The sequence below is a fragment of the Atractosteus spatula genome, chromosome 22 (assembly GCF_055471065.1).
Source record: "Atractosteus spatula isolate fAtrSpa1 chromosome 22, fAtrSpa1.hap1, whole genome shotgun sequence".
Lineage (NCBI taxonomy): Eukaryota > Metazoa > Chordata > Actinopteri > Semionotiformes > Lepisosteidae > Atractosteus > Atractosteus spatula.
In genome coordinates, this window is record NC_142727.1 from 3433301 (window position 1) to 3447728 (window position 14428).

Sequence of the window (14428 nt, forward strand, 5' to 3'; positions counted from 1 at the left end):
CTGGACTACTGTTTCTCCAAGCCCCAAATACAGGGGATCTTCACTAAGTGTTGTAAACCTTGAGAGTTGTATTACAGCATCCTAGCCCTGAAAGCCCCAGTCCTCCATGTTTTACAGGACTCTTCAACAGGCATCTTGACTGATGAGTCAAAACAGAAGAGCTCGCAGGAATACTGATATAGGAGTGTACCTGGAGTGTAACACGGTCTTCATGATCTTCATGTCCTCACTAAAGCGCTCAGTAATCCTGTTCACAGCTCCAGTCGCCATATTACAAGGACCCTGCCACTCTGCAATCAGCTCAATGAGGAACGAGGAGGTTAAAGCTAGGTCTTAATGCAATATCTTTCACATGTGGATTACAGGGACTGATTCTCTTTAGTCCTGAATACAGAAGACCAGGAACGGACTTAACACGTCTACAGAATCTCAAAAACATGTTGAAAAAATCCGATTTAGAGCAGGGGTTCCCCACGCTGGTCCTGGGGACTCCCCCCAAGAAACACACCCTTGTTGGTATTCATCACAGCTGAGCTCTATGCTTAAACTAATCCTGAACCGAACCAGCAAGACACTGGGTTAGAACCTCTGCAGGTCTTTCTCTTCTCAAAGGTGGGAGCTTTCAGCTTAGGAAACACAACAGACAGAATTAAGAATGGAAAACAACAGAAAGGGTTCAAATTAAGCGCTCTGAGAAGCCACCTTTAAAGGCGCTATATAAAGTAAAGTTTATTATTATTATTATTATTATTATTATTATTATAAATTGAACCACGGATTAGGTCTGGTAAGGCTTCAGGCTATTCCAGTGCTCAAAACACTTAAAACAAAAACAACAGGTGTCTGGGTCCCGTGAACCAGGATGGGAAACCCCGATTTCAAAGACTACTTGGGAGGACATTAACAACATGCATTTTAGAACATGCATAAATCACAGCCTCTGTACCCTCAGAGGGCAGATCATTAATAATAACTGCTTACACTTCTATAGCGCTCTTCTGGACACTCCACTCAAAGCTCTTGACAGTTCATGGGGATCCCCTCCACCCCCACCAGTGTGCAGCCCCACCTGGATGATGCTCCAGTCCTCTCCCCACACACCAGCTCTCAGAGGGGAGGAGAGCAGAGTGATGAGGCCAGTTCAGAGATGGGGATTATTAAGAGGCCATGACTGGGAAAGGCCAGGGGGAAATTTGGCCAGGACACCGGGGTAACACCCCGACTTGTTTCGGGAAACACCCTGGGATTTTTAATGACCACAGAGAGTCAGGACCTCAGTTTTACGTCTCATCTGAAGGACGGCGCCTTTTTACAGTGTAGTGTCCCCGTCACTGTACTGGGGCATTAGGACCCACACAGACTGCTGGCTGAGCGCCCCCTACTGGCCCCACTAACACCTCTTCCAGCAGCAGCCAGGTACTGACCAGGCTCACACCTGCTGAGCTTCAGTGGGGCTGCCAGTGCTGAGTTGCAGGGTGATATGGCTGCTGGCATATCAGCAGCAGCAGGAACAGGGGTAGAAGCTGCTGCTCCACACTCAGTGAATCGCCCCCTCTCCAGCGGAGGAAGCAAGGGGAGACCGTTTTCGGAATGATCAGGGGAAAAAAAAAAAAAAGAGGTTGTGGCATCTGGGGAGGGCGGCCGGTTCGCAGATCGACTCGGTGCAAAGTTGCCTGCGAGGCGGGGAAGGTGTTCGGCAGTCACGTGCCCAGCTGCAGCACTGCTCAGCAAGGGGAAAGAGGGAAATATATACACACACACACACGGCAAGGCCGAAAATACTGCAGCAGCAACCAGATGCCAGCGAATCTGCTGCCTCAGAAGTTTTCAGATAGCGGGAGAGCGAGAGGGGGGGGTGGGAGAGAGGCAGAGGAGAAATCAATAACTCCCCTACAGCAGGACGGATCTCTCCGTCTGAGCACCAAGGGGGGATGCCTTGTTTCCCCCCCGAGATGAAGCGAGCTTTTCCTCGTGCTTTATTTTCCTTGAAATCCACTGTAGGGGGGGGGGTCTCACTCTGACGTCCGCCTGGGGTTTATTTGCTCAAAACGGCCAGTGTCGGACGTTGGCGTGCAATGTCGGCCCTCGCTGGGCTCATACGCGATGCCCACTGGCGCCAACGTTTCCAAGCAGGGGGAGGGGATTGGCAGTTGTGGCCCGCCTGCCAACAATAACAGGTGGTGAGCGCCTCGGCGGCTCAGACAGCAACGCGGGCTCGCTCTTCCTCCGCTCCACAGACTGAGCTGCCGGAAGCCGGGGGGCTCGGGAACGGTCACACAGACGGTCGCGAGCAGGCCCGAAGCCCGAAGAGACGCGAGGGCGGGGTGGCCCATCACTGAGGGCACAAGGTCGAAGGAGCCAAGAAGATGGCAGCCCGTGTCCGTGGAGGTGTGTGGCCCTGGACTGTGGCAATGCCAGCCCGGCCAACTCTTCTATCCAGTATCGCCAGCCCATGACCTTCAGCGTCTACCGGCTGGGCACCACATCCCTTTCCTCCTCCTCTGCACAGACACGCGCGCACAAGTGCCACCTCACAAGTTGTCTGCGGTAAAACGACTCTATAGCTTTCCAACAGCCGGTGTTTAACAACCCTTTCCCTTTCCTTGCAAACAAGCGACTCGTGAGTGCTTTTTAATTCAATAGGCAGGGACTTTTTTTCCCCCCATTTTCTCCCCTCTTTCGACTTTTGAATGATTTTCATTCGAGCCAAGCCTAGTTCTGTCAAGCAGGGAGCTGCGTCAGCACCCGTAGGCTGCAAAGGAACAGGCCGAGGTTTATTCCTTGCTGAGAAGAGCATGAAAAGAAAAGACGTTTCAGCCGTGGAGCCTTGATCAGGTGCTATTTCTTTCGATGATATTGTTTTAAAGACACTGAGGGAACACACACTATTCTGCCTATCGGCGCAGGCAGTGGGGTCAAAAGCGGGCCTCGTGTACGCCCTTGGCACAATATGGCTTTCATGGGCTCTGAAAACGCTTTACAATGCGAGAACTTTGGGTGCACAAATTGTATCCATCGAGGGAAACAAAGCAGAAACGGAACCCGTCTTCGAGACAAAAGGAAAAGTACACTTCACTAGACTAGACTATGCCCTATGCTATCATTAACTGTGGCTGAAAAGCTGATCAACACATTTGTATTCTCTCGAATTGACTACTGTAATGCTCTACTCGCTGGGGTATCTAAATCTACTCTGAACAGACTGCAGTATGTCCAACATTCAGCAGCCAGGACCCTGACCAGATCTAGTGCAAGTGTTCACATTACTCCTGTCCTGGAGTCCCTGCACTGGCTTCCGGTCAAATTCCGAGTAGACTTTAAAATCCTCATGCTCACCTATAAGGCTCTGCATGGCTTGCCACCTCAGTACCTGTCTGAGCTATTATCGCCCTACTCCCCACCTCGCAACCTTCTCTCTTCTAATTCTGGTCTCCTAACTGTCCCCCAAGCCCGTCTACACTCCAAGGGGGACAGGGCCTTCTCCTGCTGAGCACCAAAGCTCTGGAACTCTTTCCCCAAGGATATCAGAGAGTCACCTTCTCTAAACTCCTTCAAATCCTTCAAAGCTCTGGAACTCTTTCCCCAAGGATATCAGAGAGTCACCTTCTCTAAACTCCTTCAAATCCAGACTCAAAACCCTCTTCTTCAGAAGAGCCTTTACTGAACTGGTTCCATTCTTCACCCCTCTGCTTTTCTTACTACCACCATCCATGGTCTCCTCTGTGTATTGTAATTGTGTTTTATCTTGTGTATTCTTTTTATTTATTGTTGTTGTCATCCTGTAAAGCGCTTTGAGAAGCCACCTTTAAAGGCGCTATATAAAATAAAGTTTTTTCTTCTTCTTCTTCTTATTATTATTATTATTATTATTATACTTTGATGAAAACGCAGCTGTGTAATTTGGACTAGCATTGTGCTGCCTGATGCCAAAGGGGTAACATTTGAGAGCAGCTACAGGATACAGTGTTTTACAGGCACCGCGTTTACTAACTGCGCATCCGGTACAGTACAGCAGAGCACATTCACGGGGTCTGGAAGAAAAGGAGCAGGTGGCCACCCCAAAAAAGAAAGAACTCAACCTGTCCTGGTGGGAGATCTATGGCGGGACAGGAGGAGACAAAAAGAAAATAAACCACAGGAAAAACGACAGCCTTCCGCTCTCTTCCCAGTCCCCCGCGGGTCTGTCGCGGGAAGGTCCTCCCCTTGCGGGGGCGTCAGGACTGGAATCCTGCTTCCTGGTCCCTGCGGGGAGGTCCTCAGTGTGTCTTAAAGGCCCCCTCCTCCTTGATTAGCCAGGGTAGCGGTGGTTGCTAAGGCAACGCATCACCCTGAATCCAGGGCTCCGCCCCCACATTGGCCACGCCCCCCCCCCCACCCCCCCGTTATGTCACAGTATATTAAAGTGCAAGAGGGACTTTGTGTGGGGTGGGGAATCGAAATGTTTTAATATATTGTACTGTGTTTGGGGAAAATAAAAATACAGACTTGTTCACAAAAAAGTTATGGTTCTTTCAGTAATTAAAAATTTAGCAACATTTTATAACAAGTAAAAGAAAACAGTCCTAACAGATAAAAACTAAATAATTGATTAAGACCTACAGAGAAAAGACAGGCCCTTAAGCGAGTTTTAAGGATGGCCACAGTCCCAGAGATGCTAATGGATTTGGCCAGTGAGTTTCACCGACATGGTACAGCGCATTACAAGACTATCACCCTCAGCAGAGTGAGAAGACTCTTGTCTCTCAGTGTGGAGAGCTGGTCTTCAGCAGAGTGAGAAGACTCTCTCTCTGTGTAGAGCTGGTCTTCAGAAGAGTGAGAAGCCCTGAACCCTCAGATCTTCAGATCAGAACTGGACTATATAGGCCAGTACCAAACGGGCCAATTTGTTTATCTCCTTTCTTATGTTCGTAAATAATCTGACTAATAATAGACTTTCGCAGTGAGCAGAGGGATCTCACAGCCCATTGCTGAATCCAAGGCACCACGCACAACACACAGACACACAACCCTATGCCTCGATATATTTTGTATTCACTGCACAAAGCCAGAAGCCCAAGCAGTACAAAACATATTTGGTAATTAGCATTTTTCAGCTAAAAAAATAATAACGAAAAGCCTCCTGAGTAGCAGTCATGGGTTCGAGTCTGAGTCACATCATAACGGCCAAACCTGATAATTAATATCTGAATTAGAGCTGCAACAGAGTCAACAAAGCAGGAGGAAAGTCTGTTAAAGTACATCTCCTTGAGACAATCTGTACCTGGACAAGTCCAACTCTAAAAGCATGAGAAATTCCAACAAAAGCACAACCTGAAGCAAATGAAACAACTTTACCATACAATGAGACTAAAGCGTAAAGGCATTTGTACAGGAGAAGATTCTACAACTGATTCAGTAAATATCCAATATTGATACCTTTATTTAAAAATCTTCTCTTCCAACCAAGCAGCAGATGCCAAAAGAATCCAGAAAACGTATCAGTCCAATTGACGAGAATTCAAAGAACCTCACTGCTTCAGAACTTCAGAATCAACAAACAAGGTTAAAAAACAGTCATTTTCTCTAGAAGAAACAAAGAATCTTCACCATTTCATACAAAGCTCCAGCCCCAAAGAGAGCAAAAGTATTGAACCCTGATCCTGAAGAGCACCGGTCCAGTTCCTACAAGGGTGTCCAACCCCGGTCCCGGAGAGGCCCGGTCCAGTGACTCCAGGGTTCTGTAACCCCGGTCCCGGAGAGGCCCGGTCCAGTGACTCCAGGGGACTGTAACTGTGATCCTGAGGAGCCCTGATGCAGTTAGTCTTACACTGTAGGTCACCTATTTTTAAAAACTGGCTGTAAGATATCGATGAATAACTGGTAACTGTTCCCTTAAGAGAACTCTGGTCCTTGAGAGCTGCCGAGTTCTTAGCCCTAATATTTTTCCTCATGTTCTATTTCAACTATGTAATCATGGGTTTTTGTATTTTTCTATTGAAACCATGATTATTTTTTCAAATTTATTGCAAATTCCAAATTGCAAAATGTGTTCGGGTGAGCTGAGCAGTACAGAGAAGGAACAGGCTGTCGAAGTAAAATCTGACTCCCACCTCCTTAACTTCTGGAACAGAACGCGTCAGGACCAAAGCACTCCCGTTTATCAGCACCGAACTGCAATCACTTCATATGCAAAAACGGCAGAAGACTCAGCAGAGGACAGGAGTCTCATTTTACACTGTGCCAGGGGAAACAGGATTTAATGAGGCTGCAGAATTTGACACCAGCTCCATCGCGCTTTCTTCCTGTTTCAGCTGGCTCTGACCTGAACAAACAGGGGGTCCACGCACTGCTCCTTTTTAAGAGCAAGAAAATAGGTAAGGAAATAAAAATTGTAAGCAAGAAGAGGCTACCCCATCTAGCTTGTGGGGTTGCCAGTTAACAGAATGATCTGCGGTCCTCGTCCACCTGTTTCCTGAAAGGGATCAGATGTAACACCATGGCCAATTAGCTTGTTCCACACTCCCACAACTCTTAGGGTAAAGACCCCCCCCCCCAACTCCCCCCACTTCTCATTTTTAAATGCACATCCACATAGTTTCTGTTTGTGACCTCTGGTTGACATTATTATCCCTACATTACCTAGTACAAAGTAAACAGGGGTTGATATTCATATGCTGTGTTATCTGGCTACACTTCAGTACAATTCTTGGCTTTGCAAGTGACACATACTGTCACTTGACTCACTATCTGGATTCAATCAGCCTCTGTGCAAAGCTGCTCTGCTCCTCCTGTCCCATCTTTCCCTCGGATCTCGACTTTCAATTTCAGGAAAAGCATCTAATCAAAAGCCACAAAGAATCCAATACAACTGCATCTCCTCATTTGTGAGCTCTACACTTCAATGTAAATCCCCCCCCCCCATACCCTCTTGCTGTGCTACACTAACATACATATTCCCTTGCTTTTATAAACACCCAAGAAGTAAAACTGGAGAGTCACAGACGATCCACATGAAGAACAACCAGGGAAGAATCGCCATAAACCATTCATATGAAAGCTGGTTCATCACCTCAAAAGCAAAACGTTTGTACAAACGTTTCTTATGAAACCCCACCGCAAAATGCTCCAGGCTGTTGAAATCCCACTCTCAGGTACTCAGTTAGCTCTACTAACCTCCTGATCGCACTCCGTTGGAGTTATATACACCATCGCCCCCTGCTGGACAACAGGCATTGAACGGACCCTGCGTCTGTGCCTGCTCCGGCGTGACAGCGCGGCTCGCGTCGGGGAAAAGCACTCGGGTTTCATCCCAAGCTGCTTCTTCTTGAAGCGGAAATCTCGGACACTGCGACGCTTCAGCTGTCGCCATCAGAGGTTCGAACACTGACTCGGGAAACACGCAAGAGCAGCTCTGCGTATCGGCAAGAGCAGCCACTAGGAAGTCCCGTCCACACGCCCATCGGGGCACGGCGAAGTGCTTTCGACCCCCTCTACGGATGCACTCTCGCACACTCGCACACACTCGCACACACCGGCCAGGCCTGGTCCCCAGAGATAAACGCCCTCCTTACCTTCACCAGGAGCGGCCAGGCGCCACTCGCTTCTCCCGCGAGAAAACTTTTCCCGGGTCTCTCTCGTCCTGCTCCCCCTGCTCTGCCGACGCTCCGGCAGGAGCGGGGCGAGAGAGGAAGGAGGGAGGGACTGAGACCGGGGGAGAGAGAGAGAGAGAGAGCGAGCCGCGGCAGGATCGCCCTGCTCGAGGACGACTGAGGTCAGATTCCAAAAACAAGAAAGGAAAAAACAAGCCAACACTGGGGGGAAAAAGTGCTGCGTCGGGCTATCCTGGAGGAGAGCGGAGGGAGGGAGGGGAGGAGAGAGGGATCGGGAGCATGCGAGATCGGGAGAAAGAGATTTCAGCGCTCCAGGGCTCAGGGGCCAACGTGCTTTCACACGACTTCCAGTCTCCTCACACCTCTCCTCTGACGCTCCCTCTGCGCTGCTGCAGCTCTGGGGATGCTTCGCCTCAGCCCAAGGCTGATGCCGTCCCATTTCCTGACCAGATACGCTCAGGATGCGTGTCCACCCCCCCACTGGACCTTCCCCCTCGCACCTCGGGTTTTGTTCTGGTTTTGGAGCTGCATTTGGCCGCTCTTTCCTCGTCCCACCTTGTACTGTGAGCTTCCTCCCGGATCATTCGCCCTCCGCACTGCCCCAGACCCTGCTGTGCATCCTCCTCCCCCATCTCCTCCTGTTCTCTACAATGCTGTCTGGAGAGACCCCTGCTCCTCCTGCCCCTGTCTACCCCCTCTCTCCCCTCGGCCTGTCTGTCTCTCACTCGTCCTGCCCCTGTCCTGTCTGTCTCACACAGACCCCCTCTCTCCCCTCAGCCTGTCCTGTCTGTCTCACACAGACCCCCTCTCCCCCCTCGGCCTGTCTGTCTCTCACTCCTCCTGCCCCTGTCCTGTCTCTCTCACACAGACCCCCTCTCCCCCTTCGGGCTGTCTGTCTCTCACTCCTCCTGCCCCAGTCCTGTCTCTCTCTCACACAGACCCCCTGTCTCCCCTCAGCCTGTCCTGTCTCTCTCACACAGACCCTCTCTCTCCTCCTGCCCGTGTCCTGTCTCTCTCTCACTCAGATCCTCCTCTCTCCTCCTGCTCCTGTCCTGTCTCTCTCACACAGACCCTCTCTCTCCTCCTGCCCCTGTCCTGTCTCTCTCACACAGACCCTCTCTCTCCTCCTGCCCGTGTCCTGTCTCTCTCTCACTCAGACCCCCCCTCTCCCCTTGGCCTGCCTCTCTCTCTCTTTTGCCCCTCCATCCTCGTCGCGTCTCCAGCCCTGCGTCTTGTCCGGTTCCCGTCTCTCCTCCTCCAGCAGGCTGCCCTATAGATTATGTTATCGGAGCTCTTCCTGTCCTTATACAGACACCCTCCCCGATGACAGTCAAGGTCGCTGTACACCCCCCCTCCCCCCCCCCCACCGATGTACAGTAGAGCACCTCTTGAGTTGCTGGCTCGTAAATCATTTCCTCTGTGGTGCGTGTCAGGTCTTTTTTCCTCCTCCCCATTGGGAAAGGGAATAAAAGTGCCTCGACTGGCTGATTTTTTTCCCCCCTAAGTTGATATAGATGCCGTCACCCGGCATACTTTTGAAACGGCTAACAGAGGCTGTCTTTAAACATATGCAGCAGCTTGCTGGGGATCTAGCACCCGTCTTCTGTGATGCTAGCAGAGCTTATGCACTGCACTGGGCTTCATTAACTCTATCCTCACCTCATACCTGTAATTTCCTGTCATCAAACCATCTACAGTACATACCCTTATCTGTATAATAGTAATAATAATAATTCTTTACACTCGTAGAGCGCTTTTCTGGATGCTCCAATCAAAGCACTTTACAGGTCATGGGGACTCCATCACAGCATGGAAACGTGGTAGGAACCATGCCCAGTTTATAGGAAAGCAGCAGCTTTATATGCCAGTATAGTATGCCAGCAGCCATATCACCCTGCAGCTCCCAGCTGGCAGCCCCACTGGAGCTCAGCAGGTGTGAGCCTGGCCAGTACCTGGATGGGAGACTCCTGGGAAAGCTGAGGCTGCTGCTGGAAGATATGTTAGTGGGGCCAGCAGGTGGCGCTCACCCTGCGGTCCATGTGGGTCCTAATGCCCCAGTATAGTGACGGGGACACTATACTGTAAACAGGCGCCGTCCTTCGGATGAGACTTAAAACCGAGATCCTGACTCTCTGTGGTCATTAAAAATCCCAGGGTGTTTCTCGAAAAGAGTAGGGGTGTTACCCCAGTGTCCTGGCCAAATTCCCCCCTGGCCTTTCCCAGTCATGGCCTCCTAATAATCCCCATCTCTGAACTGGCTTCATCACTCTGCTCTCCTCCCCACTGAGAGCTGGTGTGTGGGGAGAGGACTGGAGCATCATCCAGGTGGGGCTGCACACTGGTGGGGGTGGAGGGGATCCCCATGACCTGTAAAGAGCTTTGAGTGGAGTGTCCAGAAAAGCGCTATAGAAGTGTAAGCGATTATTATTATTATTATTAAAGCATTTTTGCAATGCATCTTCATCAAGGCCTGTTTCAGTCTTCAACCTTCATCTGAGAACAGGAGAGATGCTCAGATCCACTTCCAGGAGGGTGAGAAACAAACGTCTGGCCATCAAAACGCCGAGCTCTTGCACGTGTCTCTGTGTCCGAGGGGAACAACTTTGGGGGGAAAAAAAAACCCTTTCTTCTCCCCGTTCTCAGAACTCCGGAATCGCTCCCCTTCAACCTCCAGCATCAAGCCCGGCCCCCCGTTTCGTCTAAATGAAGAAACGACCTCACCTCCACATCTGCTAACGGAATCGACAGCAGTGAAACCGAAGAGAAGAGGCTCTTCCCCCCCCTGGGAAACCTGAACCACTCGAGTGAAACAGATGGTTCTGTTGCTCTGCACTCTCAGCTGTCCTCAACAGGATGAATTCCTGTTAGCGAGACGATCCCTTTAAAAAATCCAGCCAGGAGCTGTTTCTGAGCTTTTAAAATGACCTTTTCAGCAACGGCCCCATCTTCTAAAGCCTTCTCTGTCAGTGCCCTGTCATTATAATAACTGCAACATGTCCCGTTATTGAAATTAATATTATTAGCACAGTGGTAGTAGAACACCCTGGGATTTATAAGGACCACGGAGTGTCAGGACCTCGGTTTTACGTCTCATCTGAAGTATAGCACCTTTTTTACAGTGTACTGTCCCCGTCACTATACTGGGGCATTAGGCCCCACACAGACCGCAGGGTGAGCGCCCCCTACTGGCCCCACTAACACCTCTTCCAGCAGCAGCCTCAGCTTTCCCAGGAGTCTCCCATCCAGGTACTGGCCAGGCTCACACCTGCTGAGCTCCAGGGGGGCTGCCAGCTGGGAGCTGCAGATTGATATAGCTGCTGGCTATTAATCAGCTATATCATCTATAAATATCTAATTATCAGCTATGAATAATTAATCCTATTTAAACCAAAATACAACTGAAAGATGAATTTCAATTTTCTAAACTTGGAGGAGACTTCACTTTGCACACAAATGCAGCATGCAGACTGCCTCAGAAGAAAACATGCTAAACAATCTGATTTGTTTTAATGCTTAACCAGACGTTTGTCTTTCCAGGAATGTAATGTAACAGCAACTGAAACATTACTCCAGACAACTAATCATAGTTTAACAATAAGCAAACAACAAGAATCTCCTTACTTTTTATTTCAATGAGCTCTGTGACGCCAGAGCAAGAGTGAAAGCTTATCATATCCATACACATTTTCGTCAATTCTGATGTCACAACCAGGGTGACAGCTCATCATATCCCTACAGTACACATCCTCTTCACTGCTGATGTCACAACCAGGGTGACAGCTCATCATATCCCTACAGTACACATCCTCTTCACTGCTGATGTCACAACCAGGGTGAAAGCTTATCATATCCCTACAGTACACATCCTCTTCACTGCTGATGTCACAACCAGGGTGACAGCTCATCATATCCCTACAGTACACATCCTCTTCACTGCTGATGTCACAACCAGGGTGACATCTCATCATATCCCTACAGTACACATCCTCTTCACTGCTGATGTCACAACCAGGGTGACATCTCATCATATCCCTACAGTACACATCCTCTTCACTGCTGATGTCATGACCAAGGTGAAAGCTCATCATATCCCTACATATCCTCTCCACTGTTGATGTCTCAACCAGGGTGATACATTAATACATCCCTATTCTCTTCAGTGCTGTGAATGACCTCATCATGCTGCCAAGTGGCCAAATCAGCTACTTTTGGAAATGATTTTTTTAATGGAAATGCTACCCTACATGCTGAAAAATTCTAAATCAATTCTAGAATGCACAATTCACTTTGGAAGCAAGCAATGCGTTACCTAATTGTTAATTTTCTATTTACTGTTTTAAAGTCTGATTAGTGTCTCGCATTTAATTAATACCCCTGAAAGGAACTTTTTCAACAAAACAAACGGTTTTGTGAACCACTCTTAAGTATAATAGCAAAGGCTATTCCAAAAGTTCTCCATGGGTGTTTATGGCCCACAGCTTTGAACACTCATTCACTCTGAGATCCAGGATCAGGCTGGACTGTTTCTTTAACTGCTGGCCTCCAGGGAGCAGTTCAGAGTGAAATTAAAATATATAACTTAGTGGAGTAAAATAAAGCATTTGAACAATATGGGCAAAGTATCCTATAGCATTTCTAAATATTCAGAAAACGAAAAAAAGGAAAAAAAAAATTGAGATCATTTAATCCACCAATCATCTTAAATTTCTTGCAGTACTCTCTCAATCTTATTGCCACAGAGTGCTTTAGAGAGGAACCAAGCACTTTACACTAATTAAGTGAAGGCTGGATTGCACAGATGGTTAAGAAAAAAGGGATCTTTATGGTAATGTTTCGTGAGGCGGGATCTTTGAAACACTAGCGAAACGGGCATCTATTCTTCTGAGTTGCTCAAAACATGAACACTGGGCAAGGCAGCGACAAAAGATGCAGCATGAGACAAAATTATGTATTGCGAGAGAAGTGAGCACTGGGCATCAAATTAAGAGCTTATATACCCTGGTTATAGTATCATTAGAGAATGTTGCTAGTTCAAGCCCTGACTGTTACTCCTGGGCTGGCCTCCCTACCACCGCTTCCAGTAGAAAACTAACATGCACTTGTGAAAATACAATAAGATAGGCCCCAGTTTAATGGAGATAGTCAAGGGCAAATGGGTGCATTACCCTCCCCAGTTTATAATAAAAGCTTTTTGGTAATGGATAATTCATGACCGACACTTGTACACTTGACTAGTCAGTGAGCGAGACGACTGGGCACAGGTGATTGTGTTGCTTAAAACTGCTGAATGTGAAGCCTTGGAAATAGCAAGCAAGAAAAAACATAGAAAAGGAACCAATATACCCCCTTATCAAGAGAACAACGCCTTTGTGCCTTTGGTTTGTTGGTCTCTAGTGTCTCTCAATGTCTGAGGTGCTCTCAACCAGCGATCCTCACCTGGAAGGGCCCTATTCTCAAATGCATGATGTGGCAGACCACGAGTCACAACATGTCACCAAGACCATCTTGGTTACCGTTTTGCACTGCTGGTTCCACGGTGACAACAGCTACAATGCGTAGTTCAGCTGTGAGGCAACAGGCATCTCAACAGTTTGTGTCAAACCCTCTTTAGTGACAACTCCAGGTTCCGTGTGGGTGTAAACAAGCGTGGCGCGCATGTGCAGAACGATATGCTAATTGTTGTGGTCGATAAACCAGTTGGTGAGGGGGTCCAAGTGTGATGGTCTTGACAAGAGTGTCTAATAATGACAGTCTGACTGAAAGAAGCTATACTGCTCAAGTCCTGAGATCTTATGCTCTGCCTTTCCTGTGGGCTCATCCCATCATGACAAACTTCCCGCAAGACAACGCACCTCCTCCTGCAGCTCCTCCTGCAGCTCTGGTAAACAAGACCCTCTTACCGATTTCTGACTGCAACAGCTGTCATACTGAATCACCTTCGATAGTGCCCGATTTCCAAGGGGAGCTCACTTTGAGATAAGAGACGTGAATTTCAAATATGGAAATGTACCTGTACCAATGTCATAGGGTTGCAGCTGCAAGAAAAAGCAAAACTTGCAAAAGCTACTATCTTTCATGACGTTTTACAATGAATGAGGACTGACTGCCCCCGTCTGAACACTGGAACGCAGTTTTGCTTTTACAGCGTGGAAACACCTGTCCAGACACTGGATAATTTTAATTGCACTTTAATTGCTTTGCTGAAAACTTCTTGCTTCAGATAACAAATGAAGCTGCTAAATGGCTCTTTTCTCCTCATTACAACAACTTGGCAAATACTGAAATGGTATTTTAAGATGCCACGGAGAACCAGAAAAAAAAAAGGGATATTGATATATACATCTGCCATTAATTAGACATTAAGCATTTACAGGACAAAAAAATAGAAGTGTTAATGTAAAGTCATTTAACAGGGTGCTCAGACACCACAAGGGGCCAGCTTGGCCTATATGTGCTATCACACAGAGTCTCCCAGTGTCTGGAATTCTGCAGGAGGGATGCATTCTTCCACAAGAAAGTCAAACAGCACATGCCTGGTTGATGGAGGTGGGAAAACTGTCTCTCCCGTGCTGCCCTCACCTTACACACCAGTGTTCATGAAACACCAGCAGGCTGAGCTGTCTTCATCTCTGCAGCTCCTGCCAAACGCGACCCAATAATGATCCATCTTTCAGGTGTCCTCTCTTTCAGCCATAACTATCGGCAAACCTTTCCCGGCCACCATTTTAATACACGACCCTAAGCATGCTGGGAGGTCATTTGCGCCTGAGCTCTCTTCTCTTGTCCACTTCCTGAGCTACAGCTGCCCACCCACACCAGCTGATCTGAAAGGGCTAGAC